The sequence below is a fragment of the Papio anubis genome, chromosome 1 (assembly GCF_008728515.1).
Source record: "Papio anubis isolate 15944 chromosome 1, Panubis1.0, whole genome shotgun sequence".
Taxonomy (NCBI): Eukaryota; Metazoa; Chordata; class Mammalia; order Primates; family Cercopithecidae; genus Papio; species Papio anubis.
In genome coordinates this window covers 90,088,955-90,094,529 of record NC_044976.1, presented here as the reverse complement: position 1 = coordinate 90,094,529, position 5,575 = coordinate 90,088,955, and the positions used below count along the sequence as shown (strand labels likewise).

At 38.0% G+C, this 5,575-nt stretch overlaps 1 pseudogene; it reads left to right on the top strand.

Annotated features, from left to right (window-relative positions):
• The first annotated feature begins 402 nt into the window (after positions 1–402).
• On the top strand, positions 403–3,950 carry LOC108584397 (annotated as a pseudogene).
• Positions 3,951–5,575: the final 1,625 nt, after the last annotated feature.

Here is a 5,575-nt window from a genome sequence, read left to right as displayed (position 1 = left end):
AGCACTCTGTGTCTAGCTAAAGGATTGTAAATGCACCAATCAGTGCTCTGTCAAAACGGACCAATCAGCTCTCTGTAAAATGACCAATCAGCAGGATGTGGGTGGGGTCAGATAAGGGAATAAAAGCAGGCTGCTGGCGCTAGCCGGCTGCCAGCCTCTGCCTTCCCTTCTACAGTGATGGAAGCGTTGGCTTGTTCTTTGGAATAAATTTGGCTGCTGCTCAGTCTTTGGGTGCACACCGCCTTTATGAGCTGTAACTCTCACAGCAAAGGTCTGTAGCTTCACTCCTGAAGCCTGCAAGACCAGGAACCCACCTCAGGAACAACTCCAGATGCGCTGCCTTTAAGAGCTGTAACCAACTCACTGCGAAGGTCTGCAGCTTCACCCCTGTCTGTTAGACCAGGAACCCACCAGAAGGAAGAAGCTCCAGACACATCTGAACCTCTGAAGGAACAAACTCTGGACACACTGTCTTTAAGAACTGTAACAATCACTGCGAGGGTCCGCGGTTTCATTCTTGAAGTCAGGGAGACCAAGAACCCACCAACTCCAGACACAGGAGGAGTGGCAGCGGCCAGGCAGCCCAGTGTCGCGAAGGCTCTTGGCGCGCTGCAGCCTGCAGGCACCGGGCAGGCGCCCTCCCTGCCGCCAGGATGCCCAAGAGGAAGGTCAGCTCCACCGAAGGGGCCGCCAAGGAAGAGCCCAAGAGGAGACCCGTGCGGTTGTCAGCTACACCTCCTGCAAAAGTGGAAGCGAAGCCGTAAAAGGCAACAACGAAGGATAAATCTTCAGACAAAAAAGTGCAAACGCAAGGGAAAAGGGGAGCAAAGGGAAAACAGGCCGAAGTGGCTAACCGAGAAACTAAAGACAAATGGGGAAACGAAAACTGAGGAGAGTTCAGCCTCTGATGATGCAGGAGAGAAAGAAGTCAAGTCTGATTAATACCATATACCATGTCTTTTCAGTGGTCCCTGTCTCCCTTCTTGTACAATCCAGAGGAATACTTTTATCAACTATTTTGTAAATGCAAGTTTGTTAGTAGCTCTAGAAATATTTTTAAGAAGGAGGGAATCCCATGTCATCCCATTTTTTAAGTGTAAATGCTTTTTGTAAAGAGGTGAAATCATTTGCTAGTTGTTTATTTGCTGGTACAACCAGAAAATAGTGTGGGATATTGAATTATGGGAGGCTTTGACTGTCTTAGGTGTCAGCTTAACAATCCATGGATGTTTTTATATCTTATAATACAAAGCATATTAAATGACAATATGGAGTCAGTCCTGCATTTAATGTCTTGAACATTTTAAATTATTTCTGTTGCCTTGTTTTTTCATAGATTTTTTTCTTAAAAAAACTACTCTGATCATGGCTCTCCCTGTCAGAATTGTGGGCACTCTGTAGCATCTTTGGTTGTGGTAGTCCTGTTTTCCTAATAACTTGGTTACTGTGCTGTGAAAGATTACAAATTTGAATATGTAGCGTACATGCTATTCAGTTGTGAGCTGGTGGGCCGTATGTAACATCTGACCAACATGTGAAGATACTGGTACTTGATAGCCTTTTAAGAAAAATTTGCTTCCAAATTTTAATCTGTAAAGTTACTGGAATAACTTTAAAAAAGAATTACAATACATGGATTTTTAGAATTTCGTTATGTATGTTAAAAATTGTGTACAAATTGAAATGTCTGTACTGATCCTCAACCAATAAAATCTCAATTATGAAAATAGAAAAAAGAAACGGAAATAATTATTGTTAGTTTCTTATACATGAAGTGGCAAAATATCACTTGAAGATGGCTATCACTTATTATAAACCCTAGAGCAACTTTCAAAACAAAAAAGATACAGCTAACACGTTAACAAAAGAAACACGTTATAATAATACCAAATGTTCAATTAATATGAAAGAAAGCAGAAAAGGAGGAAAAAGGGAACAACAAATAGGTGAAAAAAATAGAAAACAAATAGCAAGATAATAGACTTAAACCTAATCATATCAATAATTACATTGTTGTAGTTTCTTACTTTTGTATGAAAAATCTTAAATCTTAATAATGGAGTTTATGTAGTCATGTGCCACATAACAAGGTTTCGGTGATGGACCACATGTACGACTGCGGTCCCATAAGATTGTAGCATGTATTTTTACTGCACCTTCTCTATATTTAGATATGTTTAGATACACAAATATTTACCATTGTGTTACAGTTGCTTACAGATTCAATACAGTAATATGCTATATAGGTTTGTATCGCAGGAGCAATACCCTATAACTTAGGTACATAGCGGACTATGTCATCTAGGTTTATGTGAGTACACGCTGATGTTTGCACAATGACAAAATCACCTAACAAAGCATTTCTCAGAACATATCCTTGTTGTTAAGTGACTGGTCACTATATATGCTGCATATTTTGGAAGGAAAAGACAAAGGGAAGGATTGCATTAAGTCAGCCTATCTAAGTAAGAAGGAAATCTAGGGGAGATTTTAGGGCAATTATGTGCTGGGTTGATATTAGACAAGGAGTTCCAGAGAAAACATGGCAAATATTGGATGTAAGGTAGAAGCAAAATGGTATAAGAAGAAGGGGAAGGGGTGAGGGTTAAGATTTTTCTAAAAAAGATAACTTGGGATGAAGCAAGTTGAATTACTATAAGAAAGAGTTGAGTCAGTGTATTAAAATCTCTAGATAATATTATAAACTGGAATAGTGCTTACTATTGATATGTATGTCTTAGGAAGACTTTTTAAAACTTGTTTTTGCTTTACTCTGAGGATTTTTTAGCGCTGTAATACTGATTCATTTCATTTAATTATAGAATATCATTAAAATAAAAAGTATTAAAAAGTGTGATATGACCTTCATGTTGGCTCTTTCCAGTGGCTAACTTATTACCTCCGATAACAGTGAGAAGGTATTACAGGGCAAAAATTTAAGGCAGGAAAAAATTAAACTATTTATTCCAGATTAAATAACTCCCATGTTATTTAATCGGGAACCCTTGGAAGGACTGAATAAAGAATTATATAAAGACCCAGGTTTTTTTGTTTTTTTTTGCTATCCCCTACCTGTCCCCCCCCTCAAGTATTTTCCTGGTTCCATATGCATGTAAACAAAAAATAATTTTTGATAATATTGATAAAATCTGATACTTCAGTATCTTCTCCAGAAAATAACAGTTTTCTCATGTTCTTCATATCACATGTAGAAAGCTTGAATTTAGTACAGGCGCAAAGGACATACCTTTATAAATATATTAAAACTTACATTCTTTATTTTTCTCCTGACACATCAAATATTTGATAATAATGAAAATAATAACAATACTCACTTATTGAACCCTCATAATGTAAGTTACTGTGACAGGCTCTATGTACATCATCTCATTTCTTCACCAATGCCTTTTCAGGTGAGTATTATTCCTCCCACATTGCAGGTAAGAAAAGTGAGGTACAGAGAAGTTCAGTGACTCATCCCTGGGCACTCGGCTCTAACATGGGCACCAACTCAGGTCCAGGTAATGCCAAAGTCCATGCTCCTAACCACAACCTATGCTTCTCCTTACAGCCATTCTCCTAATAATAAATGCATGGGGATTTTCAAAGTCCAATTTTGGAATATAGTAAGAAAAAAATCAGATGCTCATTAAGCATAATTATCCCAAGCATATGAGAGTTTCAAGGATAACTTCGTAATAATAATAATTTTGTTCATAGATGAAGGAAGAAACTCCTGATTGACTTGAAAGAAACTAACATGAATTTGTTAAGCACCGACTATATACAAATCTTGGAAAACACTATTTCACATCATAATTTTTCCATAATATAACTTGGTCTTCTTAACATTCATTTCATTTTTTTTTTGCTCATTCAAAAATAACTTTTATTATTATCATATTTTGTTAGCACTTTACTTGTATTAATTCTGCCACCACCTCTATACATTATATAATATTGCTATTTCTCATTTTTTTATTATTATACTTTAAGTTCTAGGGTACATGTGCACAAAGTGCAGGTTTGTTACATATGTATACTTGTGCCATGTTGGTGTGCTGCACCCATCAACTTGTCAGCACCCATCAACTCGTCATTTACATCAGGTATAACTCCCAGTGCCATCCCTCCCCCCTCCCCTCTCCCCATAATAGGCCCCAGTGTGTGATGTTCCCTTTCCAGAGTCCAAGGGATCTCATTGTTCAATTCCCACCTATGAGTGAGAACATGTGGTGTTTGGTTTTCTGTTCTTGCGATAGTTTGCTGAGAATGATGGTTTCCAGCTGCATCCATGTCCCTACAAAGGACATGAACTCATCCTTTTTTATGGCTGCATAGTATTCCATGGTGTATATGTGCCACATTTTCTTAATCCAGTCTGTCACTGATGGACATTTGGGTTGATTCCAAGTCTTTGCTATTGTGAATAGTGCTGCAATAAACATACATGTGCATGTGTCTTTATAGCAGCATGATTTATAATCCTTTTGGGTATATACCCAATAATGGGATGGCTGGGTCATATGGTATTTCTAGTTCTAGATCCTTGAGGAATCGCCATACTGTTTTCCACAATGGTTGAACCAGTTTACAATCCCACCAACAGTGTAAAAGTATTCCTATTTCTCCACATCCCCTCCAGCACTTGTTGTTTCCTGACTTTTTAATGATTGGGCTTCATCCCTGGGATGCAAGGCTGGGTCAACATACACAAATCAATACACATAATCCAGCATATAAACAGAACAAAAGACAAAAAACACATGATTATCTCAATAGACGCAGAAAAGGCCTTTGACAAAATTCAACAGCCCTTCATGCTAAAAAGTCTCAATAAATTCGGTATTGATGGAACGTATCTCAGAATAATAAGAGCTATTTATGACAAACCCACAGCCAATATCATACTGAATGGACAAAAACTGGAAGCATTCCCTTTGAAAACTGGCACAAGACGGGGATGCCCTCTCTCACCACTCCTATTCAACATAGTGTTGGAAGTTCTGGCTAGGGCAATCAGGTAAGAGAAAGAAATCAACGGTATTCAGTTAGGAAAAGAAGAAGTCAAATTGTCCCTGTTTGCAGATGACATGATTGTATATTTAGAAAACCCCATCGTCTCAGCCCAAAATCTCCTTAAGCTGATAAGCAACTTCAGCAAAGTCTCAGGATACAAAATCAATGTGCAAAAATCACAAGCATTCCTATACACCAGTAACAGACAAACAGAGAGCCAAATCATGAATGAACTTCCATTCACAATTTCTTCAAAGAGAATAAAATACCTAGGAATCCAACTTACAAGGGATGTAAAGAACCTCTTCAAGGAGAACTACAAACCACTGCTCAGTGAAAAAAAAGAGGACACAAACAAACGGAAGAACATTCCATACTCATGGATAGGAAGAATCAATATCGTGAAAATGGCCATACTGCCCAAGGTAATCTATTGATTCAATGCCACCCCATTAAGCTACCAATGGCTTTCTTCACAGAATTGGAAAACACTGCTTTAAAGTTCATATGGAACCAAAAAAGACCCCACATTGCCAAGACAATCCTAAGTCAAAAG